At 47.3% G+C, this 12,257-nt stretch overlaps 1 long non-coding RNA gene across 1 annotated transcript; it reads left to right on the top strand.

Annotated features, from left to right (window-relative positions):
* Positions 1-5,674: 5,674 nt before the first annotated feature.
* LOC139828193 (uncharacterized) lies at positions 5,675-9,020 on the top strand. The gene is made up of 3 exons (XR_011739559.1): positions 5,675-5,775; positions 6,793-7,218; positions 7,766-9,020. It is a non-coding gene; the product is annotated as an uncharacterized lncRNA (long non-coding RNA).
* Positions 9,021-12,257: the final 3,237 nt, after the last annotated feature.

Genomic DNA, 12,257 nt, shown 5'->3' with positions numbered 1-12,257 from the left:
CTATATCATTGTTAGTAATGCCTACGCAATTTCTAATCCATTGTATGTCCCCTAACAATTTTTGGACATCATTTAAAGTTTGTAAATCAGTATGTAATTCAATTTTTTGTGGACGAATCTGTGCATCACAAATGGACCAACCAAGGTATTTCCAAGGTGCAGACTTTTGAACTTTCTCTGGAGCTATGACCAACCCCTTTTCTTTGAGTTTGATCGTAATTTGGACTATGGAACTTTCTGTGAACTCAGCTTGTTGACAGAACAGAATATCATCCATATAATGATAAATAATTGTTTGTTTCCATGATGCACGAATAGGTTGAAGTGCCCATGCAACATACATTTGGCACAGTGTAGGAGAATTTTTCATACCTTGCGGTAGCACTACCCACTCATACCTTTTAGCTGGTTCCGCTTTGTTTACTGAAGGCAGTGTAAATGCAAAACGCTGTGTATCTTGTTCATGTAAAGGAATGGTAAAGAAACAATCCTTTAAATCTATAATTAGAATATGCCAATATTCTGGTAACATTACAGGTGATGGTAATCCAGGCTGTAAAGCACCCATGGCTTGCATTTGATCATTTACCTTTCGCAAGTCATGTAATAATCGCCACTTTCCACTCTTTTTTGGTATTACAAAAGTTGGGGTATTCCATGGACTAGTAGAAGGCTTGATATGGCCTGCAACTAATTGCTCTTCTACTAATTCACGTGCCTTTTGCAGTTGCTCTTCTGTTAATGGCCACTGGTCAACCCAAACTGGGCTATCTGTTAACCAGGTCAATGGAGGTTTGGGAAACTGCTTTCCAGTGACCACTAAGGAAAAGGTGAAGTAGTTAACACGGCACCAAGTTGCCCCAAGACGTCACGGCCAATAAGCGCCTCAAGGCTGCTTGGCAATTCCATTACATACACCCTAAGGGTAACACATTGACCTTCAGGGAAACTAATCGAAATGGGATCAACACTTATATTTGGAGTAGTTTGACCACCTACTCCAGCTACAGTGGAAGAGATTGATTTTTGAAGTTTCCAATTTCGTGGCCATTTGAATTGACTAATGATGGAGACATCAGCTCCAGTATCAAGCATTGCATTTACCTCTACAACAACAGTAGAATCAGATTGAAATAGTTGCACACGTAACATGGGACGCTGAGTCATTGATGAGGTGAAGCAAACTGCAGGACCTGTCGATCCAAATCCTTTATCACGCCTTTCTGTTGAGGATGCTGGAGGGACTCCTGGAAGCATCGGTAGGCAGTTTTCCAGTGCTACTACCTGAGCTATTCTACTCCCAGAAGGAATAAAAATTGGCGGATGCAGAGTGTAGGCCAGGATTTGAACAGTTCCTGTGAAATCTGCATCAATTATACCTGGTATTACTATAAGACCTTTGATACTAGCAGAAGAACGGCCAATCAATAGGCCTCCAATGAGACTATCTTGTCTAAATAAAGGTCCTTTAGCATTCGTTGGTATTCTGTGAATTGCAGTATTGGTCAATGTTATATCTACTGCTGTCTCCACATCAACTCCGAGGCTTCCTGCGGTGCTTGGCTTGTTGAGGTGAAAGAAGCCTGGTTCACAGTTGGTCGCTGATTGTGATACAGGTTCGGAGATGTTCTTTGTGTCTGGTAGCTGCTGAACGTATACCATAGTTCATGATTGTTTGTTTTGCTTGCTGCAAAATTTTCCAATCGTGTGGTTCCCATACCGCTGTCTGAGTGTTCATATTTTGAATTACCGGTAGGGCTAATTTTGCTGGAGACCAATCACCTTCTAGAATGGCATCTTTGATGACCCCTGACCATCTGCTACGTCGGGGCTGCGGCTGGTCAGTAGAGTCTATAGGCACCTTTGATTGCATTGTTTGTGAAGGGCAAGCTGGTTTTTGAAACTCAATTTGTTCCTTATTTTTCTCTACATTTGACACTCTTAAGTTAAGTTGTTCAAGCTTGTTGGTAATGACTTGCAGTAACTGCTCTACTGCTTGGGGTGAGCCCAATGATGTAGGAGGAGGCTCACAAAAAACTTCCGCGGGTGCTTGCGGAGGCAAAGTTTGAGGCGGCCCCGGCCCCGGCGACGGCGCCGGCCCGGCCTCCACGCTTTTCTCGGAGGGAGGGGGGGCGTCCGGCTCGGGGCAGGGCAGAGGCGGAGCGGTAGGAGGAGGGCGGCACTCAGGGCCTCCCACATCCGGACAGTCGACTAGTTGCACTTCCGCCTTCTTGGCACATTGTCCCAGAGACTCGGAGGGGGAAACTTCCGGTCCTTTGTTTACGAGCCGCGCAGTTTCTAATCCGCGTTGCAGATCGGATTGTGAAAGTATTGGCTGAGCCGGGACCCCGCGACCACCCCGAACGGCAGGCAGACCCCACAGAGTAGCCCACAGGCCCCTCTTTTCTTTTGGACAAGTTTTATCAGTCCAGGTTTGTTCTTGGACAAGCGCCTCCGCGGCTCTTAGGGCGGCACGTTGTTCCGATTTCATAATTTCTAATGATTCTAATACGGTTTTCCACAATTCTCTCACAGCTTTAATTTCTTTCTCTTCTTCCCCTCTGATAGTTTTGTCCCACATAGTGTCCCCCACTGATCTCCATTCTGTTGGGGAAAACAAAAGTGGAACTTCTCCAAAGTGTCCCCACTTCTGAGCTAAAAAAATCAATGTGATTAGCTTTTCCTGTGACGATTCAATACCTCTCTTAGAGAGAATAGTCGTCAGCAGTGCCGCGGCTGTTTCAATATCCATTATCTTATCAGCGCGGTCTTAACGTAGGATGCGAGTGGCCAGCTCGACTGGTGCCCGTCTTTTGATACCGGACTAAGCACACTATCCCACACCCCGGCTTGGCTCCGTTTTTATGAACGCTGCTTACCGCAGTAATTTCGATCCGGAGCGTTATGCTTTGCTAACGATCCATCCTTCTGCTACCATATGTAGATCCGAAGCGTTATGCTCTGCTAACGAACCATCCTCTGCTACCAAATGTGGCGGTAGCAAATTCGACGAATCCAGACGCCGGCATAAGCTCTTTGATCGAACGGGCGGGCCGGGCGAGAGTAAGGAGTCTAATTCAATGTGAATTTACCATCCGTACTCTTTAATGAACTCTTAAACAACACTGAATATCAATGTCCCCGAGACCACGTTTTTCCAAGCCTTATATACTCTATACCAAAAGGCCATGCGGCAAGCGCAGGCTACAATTGGTTACACTCACAGTCACTCATCCCCCCCACTATGGTGATTGGCTGCAGGGCACTGTTCACAGACTGTTCATGCGCAGCGGCAACGCCCCTCCTGCAGCCTGGGTCGAGGGCAGAGCGGCTTCTGTTTACTTTCCTTTTGTCTCTGGTGTCTCAGGGAAATCCTTCCGTGTAGCACAGCCGCATCAAGCCCTGGCTTGTTCACAGCACACAGCCAGAGACTCTCCACAATTTGCTACACCCCTTTACCTGTTTCCCAAATTGATTTAGACTTTATTTAAAAATAGACATGGCTGCTGTCTTTTCTACAGTTCAGGTAGGACGGGCTCCAATATCTCTATGAATTACAATACATGACAAAAATTAAAGGGGGAAAGCTTTATTTTTACAATGGTAAATAAAGATTAAATCAAGTCTGCTAGCCCATTATCTCTAAGCGTTCTGGGGTTTATTTTGCGAGGTTCCCGCGAAACGCGGCACGACCGCTCGCCCGGGGCTGCCGCGGCGGTCTCAGTGCTGCCGCCCTGTGGCGAAACTCGGGTACTGCAGCGCACGGCCGGGGGAAGAGGCGCCGTTTGACCCGAAGCGGTCAGAAGTGCCAGAAACCAACGTCAGAACCGGCAGGAGCTGCGTCTTCGCAGTTCTGTCAGCATTGATCTTAGGACTCTGATTTTGATGCTAGTCGTTTTTACTTACATTACGCTACAGTGTTCTGTTTGGTACCGCTAGTGGGTAACAAATAATTGTGCTGTACCACAACACGAGATGATAATATTTCGTAGATTTATACTGCCAAAGAGTTTGCAAGTATATTGAAAAGGGGGGAATTCAAGAGAAGCTACCAAGTTAATGTATACTGCGATGAAGTTATAGAAGATGTACCCTTCATTAACCGGTTCACGTGAGGTAAATGCTTTCTGACCGCCTGCACGATGAGGGGATGTTTTTCACCTTTTAGATCCTTCTGCACGACAAGAGGGAGACAGAAGATTTAATAACACATTGTTTAGAAGCTGAGAGCTTAGTTTATATTTAACTAATAGATGTGTTGTCAGTGAGAAACTAAACATTTATAACTAACTTCATCAATTATTTCTTAGGCTAGATATATTGTATGTTTAAAATTTAAAACAATTGTAATTAATGTGTAGCAGCTGTGTGACTATAAGCAATGCAAGAGTATCCAGTCGTGGGCGCACTTACAGAGGACGACCCCCAGAGCTCCCCAGTGCAGATGAAAGGAACATTGCCTGCTTAACGGTGTAATTGACTCTGCTGTCAAGCTTATTTCTCCGTTTCAGTACGAGCCCATCCCGTGGCCTCACAGGGCTGTGTCCTGTGGCGGTGCTGTGGGGAAGGGGCGAGATGCTTTCCTGCACCGCTGGATGTGTTTGCTTTTATGCTGAGCGTGTCCTAAACGGTGTCAGTTTGTCTTAATGCTGTCTGGCGTTGCTGCAGTTGCTCTGGTTTTTTGAGGATGCCTTGTGTTTTGAGGTGGCCCGTTTCCCTCGAATCCTCCGTTAGCTCAGCTGCTCTCCTGTCCCTTCTTCTGACTAATTCCTCTGCTTTCTCCTGCTCTATTTTTTTCAGAGGCTGAACTCTAATTTGGAATTTCTGTGTTTCTGAGGGGGAGCTGTGAACGCCCGATGCTCAGCAGACCCCCCAGCCCAGGCGGGGAATGGAACCTGGGGAGCAGCGCCCGGGTGGGAGACGCGGCGCCGTCCTCCGTCCCCAGCGTGCGGCAGAGGAGCAGGAGGCAACAGCCGGCCGGGGGCAGATGCCGGGTGCGTCCCCAGCTCGCCAGAGCTCCCCCCGAGCCTCCTCCCGCAGCCCCGCTCGCCCCGTGCAGCCGCCCCCAGCTCCGGCAGCTCCTGCGAGCCCGTCCCGTGTTCCTGGGCCGCTCCCTAGCCCCGTCGTGAAGGCAGCAAGCCGGCCCTCGGCACCTCTCCGGTGGCCCCTGCGGAAGGAGCAGGCTGGGGCAGGGATGAGCTACGGTGCTAACGGCCGCTGCTTCTTCTCTCCCTCTCCCAGAGGCCGCGCTGAGGATGTGGCCGTTCGCTCCCAGCCCGGGGGATGCCGTTGGCTGCGCCCGCCTCGGGCTGGCGAGGCTCGTCTGGCAGCGTGGCGGGAGAAGGGACAGGGGAGCACGTCCCGTGCGTGGACGGGGGCTGCTGCTGCTGGAGGCAGAGAGGTTGGGGAGAGGTTAAGAGGAAGAAATGCGGGGCCGTCGGCCCTACGTCCGCTTCCTGCGGCGGGCGAGAGAGCGAGCCCCTCTCTCCGGGTGGCGAAGGCTCCCTCTGCGCGGCGTGCGGCGGGCCGGGGGCCAACGTGCGCGGCAGGGTCCGTGCGCGTATCCTCGAGCGGGACGGCTGCCTGGCGAGCGAGCCAGCGAGGCTCCATGTCCCCGAAGCCTCGTCTCGTAGGAGCCCTGACACCCCACCGTGTTCTCCTAGGCTGAGGACGGCCGAGCGCCCCGAGTTACCGGAGAGGAAGGGAGGAGAGAAGGAGACGGGAGCGTCTGAGCTGTTAGAAGCCTCCTGGCAGCCACCGAAAGCGAGAGCCGCTGTGAGTCCCTGGCCCTCGGGGCCTCGTCCCCCACTTGCACGTCCTAGTGCCTCCCTGCCCCTCCTTGGTGGTGGTTTTGGTTTATTATTATTATTTTAAAATTTTGCTTCCCTATACCTCTCCTTTTCTCTCTATTTTTGTGTCCTGCTCCATCTTCTATAGCTGTTTTTCCCTTTTCCATATCTTTGTCTTGATCTGCATAGTCTCTTTTTTTCCCCACAGTTTCTCTGGCCTGTTCCCTGCTGTTCTTTTCTTCTCAGTACCTGTACGTGCAGCTCTTATCTCCCACCTTCCTATCTCTCTTCTTCCTGCCTTGCCCTTCTCTCTCTATTCGTTTGTCTCGCTCACTGTTGCTGGCGTTTTTTGTTCAGCATCTCGGCATTCCATTCCTCCTTCCTGTTCATCTCTTATTCTTTCTGACCTTTAATGCTGCTCCCTGTCCCATTGTTTCTCGCTGTATCCCTGTGTCCTGCTCCCTACCCACAGTTATATTCTTCCCTGTCCTGTTGGCCATCCCAGGTTTCTTCCTCCATCTCCATCCTCGCCCCATCTCTTGGTCCTGCTCCCTACCCAGCCCGGTTCCTGTTTCTCTGCCCTTCTCCTTGTCTTACTCCTGGTTTCTCTGTCCTCTTCCCTCTTTGTTTTTGTTTCTCTGTCGCTCTGCCCTGCTCCCTGTCACTGCGTTTCCTCCTTCCTGTCTCTGTCCCGCAGCCCGGCGCCCACTTCTCCTTTGTCTGTCTCTCCCACTGCCCATTCTAGGATTTTTCCCACCGTCTCTGTCTCCTGCTCCTTGTCTCTCATTTTGGCCTCTTCTTCCCTTTGCCCTGCTCCCTGGCCCTTTTGCCCCTCTCTCTGTGTCACCTTGTCTTGCTCCCTGTCGCTATCTTTCTCTGGCAAGCTTACCCTCCTTTTCAAAGGAATCACAAAATCACTTTGTTGGAAAAGATAACTGCAATTTAAAATATCTTTACCCTTTGAAGAAACAGCCTGGAAAAGATAATTTTTGTTTTTTTCCAGTGGGGCGGTTCACGAGGACGGATGGGCTGCTGGGCTCTTCAATGACAGCATCCAGGGCGAGGAAGGAAATCTTGGCTATACTTGGGTGATATCTGTGTCTGTGTTCTGTGTGTATCTGGGAAAATGTGTTCTAGGGAACTCAGACTGCCAATGAGTCAAAAATGGCCTGGTTATCCAAAAAACGCAAACGCTCCAGTGGCCGTATCAACAGCTGTACTGAAGATGGTGCAAAATACTTTTTTCTCCACTCAACTGTAGCCTTCACAAGAAAAAAGGAAGTGTCAGGTTCCTCTCCAGCTTTGTTCTGAAGGGCTTTTCCTCTTTCAGCTGGATGTCTGCTGCCACCGTTTCACCGCGGTTGCCCCGTCTTCTGCTACAGAAGTACCAGACAGACAGAAGGAATCCAGAGCGGTCTGCCCGTACAAGGTACGGCTAGGACGCGTGTCTGCACTTTTCCTCAGGTACTTGTAGAGTGGACTTTAAAGTTAACATTAAGAATGCACCGACTCTCCTTCTATATTTTTAATACGAAATATTTTACCAGGAGTACTAAAAATAAGGTCTGTTCTGGAGCACGGTACACCTGTGCAGAGCTCACCTCCCTCTGGTTATTTTCTCTTCCTGAAAGCGTAATCTTCTGTTTCTGTGGGCTTACTATTGAATGATACTATGGAAATGATTTTGTACTAAAAGAGGAAAGGAGGTGTTTGTAAGAGTTCAGATGTCCAGAAGAAACAACCTGATTCAATGACAAATGCTTTGTTCTTTTTCACTCAATAGGTTTTTAAAATATCTTAGAATAGTACTCAAAAAGCTGACAGAGATACAGGCACCTGGGCAAATCGGTTTTGTTCTGCGTGTTTGCCAGGTGATCCCAAGAAGCACTTTCAGCCTCGTAACTGGTGGCGGTGAGTCCATGTGTGGTTTGGATGAGTTATTGTTTCAATAGTGACTTTTTTCTCTTAACCTACAGTGTGTAGTTCTGACTTCAGTTGGTAAGAAATCTTCCAAAACGGCAGCATTCCTCATTCCAAGAAGCTGCATTTTATGAACCTGCCCTCCGAGTGGATCTTCCCAGGTGATGTAGTGGGCAGTGGCCTCATCAACAACAGGACTGTTCATTTTCTTTGAAACAACCAACCAAAGTCCATTTCCTTCCGCAGAGCCCAGCACAGCAGGCCTGGCAAAGGTTGGTGGCACCGCTGGGCTTTGGGTTCCCGGTTGCGACAGTCGAGCTGTCACGGTCACAGAAACGTGTTCCCCTGTGTGCTGCAGTGCAGCCAAAAGTGTTCGTGAGTCTGACGCTCCTTTTTCGTAGCCTTATGCTGCACTGCAGGAATGGGGATATTTATTTATTTTTTAAAGTAAACCCATGTCTTCTATCTCACTGATTTTCCTATCAATGAAACTTAAAGCAAATAAAATGGTCTAATTTACATGTTGACTTCCATAGTTAAGAGTAATTGTTGAGTAGGTGCAGCATATAATTTATTAGGTGTACTTAAGCAGATGGGTATTTGTTCTAAAAACTGAAAAAGAGAGGCAACTGGATGCTATGAGTGTTTCCCCAATATTTGACAGCGTGCTCTGACGTACTTTGTTTCTGTCTGGCTCTCAGTGGCGCTTTTCCCTGGCAGGTCGGGGTGTCCCTCGTGCTTGAGCCGTGCAGCTGGCCACGTGTCACTGCTCATCGTGCCACACGCCAAGTGTGAATCGATAGCTCTGTCTAAATATACATAAATGTAATAATATGATTGTAACAATATGCCAACATCTGCAAGTCTAGAAAGATATTTGTGTCCAAAGAGAAGGCTAAACAGGTGCGTAAGTATAAATGGATATTCTAGATAATAAGTGGTGATATATATAAGCATAAACAGATATTCTGTATAAGTTTAAGCAGATATATACATGTAAATGCATACGCAAGTGTGTAGATGTCTAAGTAGATATATATTACAGTGGAAATAGATGATATATATGAATCAAATATATTCCCTAAATACATACGTATGTGTAAAAAGAGACATAGGAGTCAATGTCAGTGATGTACAAGGTTTTTAAAATGCAAAGAAATTCTGTTTATAGAAAGGATTAAAAAACTCATCCTTACCCGGAAATGTCTCTGGCGGGTGCACTTGAGGGAAAGGCCTGAGCTGCCCCCAGGGAGCGGAACGGCACCCGCACCTGGTCAGCGGTGGGAGCAGGGGCTGGGGGGCTCTGTGTGCGAGCCAGACGCTTCGTTCCATAACTGCGGCAGCCGGGGAGCTGCTGCGAGCTCTCTGCTGAATGACTGACTCTGTGGTGGTGGTTTTTACTACTCACAGGGCACTGGGCGAGCCCAATTTAGTTTTCTTGTAATCTAACTTAAGTAAAAGCGTACTGAATAGAATTAATCACCCGACTTACAAGGCTGTGTGTCGTCTTTGGGTTTGTGTGTTTTTTTTTTTTTTTTTTTTTTTGAATACGCTCTCTGCTTCATGTTGCTGGGAAAACCGTGTGCTGTAAAGTTCTGCTCATATTTACCAAAAGCAGCTGCAGGTTACACTGGACATCTGTGAGATCAGGTGTGGTTTGTACTTCGCAGGGAAAGAAACAGAAAACAGGAAAAGAAATAGAACGAGAATTAATAGAAGTAGAAATAATAGAAATAGATGGGGTCGAATAGAAACAGAACAGAGCAGAGCGTCGTGCCGGATATGCAAATCTCCTCGGGGCTTGGGCAGGGAGGTGAGTAGGCGGGGAGAATGCAAATTGAGATTCGAAGCCTGCAAATCAGATTGCGAGAGATAAGAGGAGGGGCGGGGCGCGTGGGAACGACAGGCGGGGCGAGGATGGGGCGGAGAAATGCAAATCAGAGGCGTGGCTACGCAAATAGGGCACTAGAGAGCTCGAACGGGCCGCCGGGAGGTTCCGCCGAGGAGGGTTCTCTGGGTGGGGTGGTTCTCTAGAGCGGATTCTCTGTTCCGCGTTGTCCCGGGTGACTCGTTTGCTGTGGGTGATCCCGGGTGGTCACCCCGGTGCAGGTCACCCCCGCACGCACGCGGACGTTCAGCCCCGGTTCCGCGCATGCGCGGTGGCGCCCCGGTGCTCCCGCGGTGCACCGCCCGCCGGGTGTCGCTGGTGCTGCCGCCCGGTGGCCACAGCGCGGTACTGCAGCCCGGCGCGGGGAGTGCGGCATCGGGCTCAAACCAGAGCTCAAGCCCTGCGCTTGTGGGACGGCCTAGTAGAGCTGGGCTTCGGTTTGGAGGAGTTTTAATGCACGTGTTAAATTCCAGAGGAAAACTTTGTCTAGTCAGTTAATTGATACGGTTTTAGTGGCATGTTTTACATGTTAATATACAAAGCAGGGTTACAGTGTTCTGTAACATGCATAGGAGGACGTATATTTAAGACAATTCTAGATGTAAACAAGCATTATGGTTCTTATTGGGATATTTTGGCATCTAAACTCTTAAATGGGGGAAAACGTGTGAAGCTCCTGCTAGAACCGCTGCAGGGTGGTGAAGAATGAATGTGGGACAGATCACGTTTAGATGCTTCACTCCTGTCACTTTCAGTCCATAAAGAAGCCAAATAACATGTTTGTGATTTATAAACGTTACTTTAATGTTCATGGTTTTTGCAGGTCACACATCCCAGGGTCTCAGCTGCTGCAGTTCACATAATGTACAGTGAACAGGAGGCGCTGGGTGTCCCCAAAGCGCGCTTCAAATCTGTAGGGTACTCTTACCTGGAACCCTCATTTGACATTTACCGTCTTTGGTTTTCTGAGTGTATTCAACTAAGTAGTAGTTTATTTTTAATGCGTCATATTCAATTTATGTTAAAACACTTTCTTTCTAATCTGTGAAAGTATGCAACGTGACTCAATATGTTTGAATTGTAATTATTTGCCAGGTGACACGTAGTGGAAATAATCTTTATTATGATAGTGATGTTTTTGTCAAGGATTTTGCTAAGAAAAGCGAATTTCTCAGATTAAATGGGTAGAAGTCAGCCAATACCTTTTTCAAAGAATGTGAGTTTGTCTCTACCTCTGTGACTAGTTGGAAGTATTCAGGTGTACATAATGTATACATTAAAAACAAATAAAGGCATCACTGATGTTCTGTTGTTGTGTATGGGTGTTTTTTCCTGTTGCTTCATAGTGGTCCAGACAAACTAAACAGAACACAACAGCAGAGTATGAGTCAGTGCACCTGGAGCTGGATCGTGTCATCTTGATCTTTATCACAAGAGACGTGTGATTCAATCACACTAAAAGAATATTACCAAATTGATATATGTCCACCTGTAAAATAATCGCTACATGCTTCGGTACAGTCTGTGTAGTTATGACAACATAATTTAGATAGCAGCAATTTTTAACCTGTTTTTTCCCTGGTAAATAATTTGTGAAGATAGAATGGAAGAAAAAGATTAACAAAAGTTCATAAAAAAAAAAAATAGATTTTGTTATGATTTCCATTCAATTTCTGATCTGTTTACTTTTGTTTTACAGTTATCTCAAAATTCCTGGATACAGAGCAACTGCTTTCCATTTCGGCACAGGTTCCAAAGCAGGATAAGGTATGTTTCAAAATGCACCTTAGATGAGCAGTTACCTGGCTATATAGAAGTGTGGCACCTATGCATGATATGGTAGGAAAAAGACTGCGCCTTACAAAGACACGGACTAATGTTGTCATAGTCTGAGAGTGTATCTTATTGTACAGCAGCAGGAGATTCTATAGGAGAACGTTAGAAACATTTGGGTTTGCTTCAATATCACGTTTATCTTAATTTATACAAACTGACTGCAAAAGCTGTTGACTTTTTCATCACTCCCCACTCTCATTCTCTGTAAATGTTCATCCTGTTTGACAGTACCGGGATGAGAGAGGAATTTTCTTCACATCAGCATAAAAGGAAAAAGTGTTAACAGACATTTACTCTCTTATTTTTGGAGGTTAATACAATTTTTAATAGCCAAAAGAAAATTAGGCATCTTTCTTACTAGAAATTAAATACTTTCTTAGCTTTTAGGTAAGACAAAATAAGATAAATCAGTCTCTATTGTCTAGAAAGATCATTTTGAAAATGGTTCTTAAGAAGCACTCTTGACCTGGCTCGGCTGTGCTTGTAATGCAGATAAACCTGTATCGATCACTGAGTCAGCTGTGTGAACACGCGAGGTCAGCGATGGGACGTGGCTGTTGGTTCCCGTGACACAGACGCTGCACGAGCCAAGCGCAGGTTTTTCGTGCAGATGTTCCGTGTTCCCCCCGCACAGCACCGGACAGAAAACGAAGCACGTCCTGGCAGAGCATCAGCCAGAACAGTGTCTGGCAGCCCCTTCTGCGGGCGGTTCTCACCTCGGCCCGTGCTTTTCTGCTGGCCTGTGAATGCAAGGAGCAGCAATGTAGTGAAGAACTGATTCCTGTGAAGTTTTCCCAGGGTCCTGTCTTAGGGATTAAAAGAGT

Source organism: Patagioenas fasciata, chromosome 6 (genome assembly GCF_037038585.1).
Source record: "Patagioenas fasciata isolate bPatFas1 chromosome 6, bPatFas1.hap1, whole genome shotgun sequence".
In the NCBI taxonomy this organism is placed as follows: domain Eukaryota; kingdom Metazoa; phylum Chordata; class Aves; order Columbiformes; family Columbidae; genus Patagioenas; species Patagioenas fasciata.
The sequence above is the reverse complement of the archived record's forward strand: the minus strand, read 5'-3'. Positions and strand labels throughout refer to the sequence as shown.